Raw genomic sequence first — 747 nt, 5'->3', positions numbered from 1 at the left:
TGCTGCTAAGCCCGTTTGTCGAGGTGACGTAAGTGCAACAAGTTGATCAGAGCACATTCTCATTAAAATACTTGTAAAACAGGCACATAGACGCAAGATTGCGGCGATAGTTAGTAAACTAATGGAGTCGCTTCGGCAGTTTCCAATGGTCCCGAATGCAGTTTCTATGTTGTATCAATTTCCCTACATTGAGGCCATATCTTTCCGGCTTGAAAAGAAGACATATCTGCGTGTTATTTAAGAATCACCTTAGAGGTTTCTGTTATATCAAGTTAGTGATCTTTAATCCAATTTTATTCGTGACTCAAAAAGGCAGTATTTCTTGCAAACATTAATTCTGAGTTATGTGTGCATGTGCTGAACCCATACAGTCGGTGTTTTAAGGGAAAGGTAGTACACATCTATGTCGTTTCCTCATACGGCGTAATAATGTAACGAAAGGGTCCGAACGTGAGAGTCAAAAGTCAGCGTCTAAAAGATAAACACTTTCGTCTACAAAAAATGATTGGACAGCCTCGTCGGTGATTAACAATAAAATAACTTCTTCTCAAAGTGGTAGAAGTTAAGTCCTGGCTGTGGTACAGGACCAATACCATACTAAGGTAACAACAAAGAAAAAGGTCAAACAATTCCCTAGGATCGGGTCCTGCTTGTCGAATTGTACTGAATCTACCGTATTTCGATTTATTTCGTGGGCATGATTAAACTTGAAAAAATGCTCATGTGATAATTAGAAGGAACTAAAAT

The sequence above is a fragment of the Euprymna scolopes genome, chromosome 8 (assembly GCF_053919585.1).
Source record: "Euprymna scolopes isolate OS-2025 chromosome 8, ASM5391958v1, whole genome shotgun sequence".
NCBI classification, from domain to species: domain Eukaryota; kingdom Metazoa; phylum Mollusca; class Cephalopoda; order Sepiida; family Sepiolidae; genus Euprymna; species Euprymna scolopes.
The sequence above is the reverse complement of the archived record's forward strand: the minus strand, read 5'-3'. Positions refer to the sequence as shown.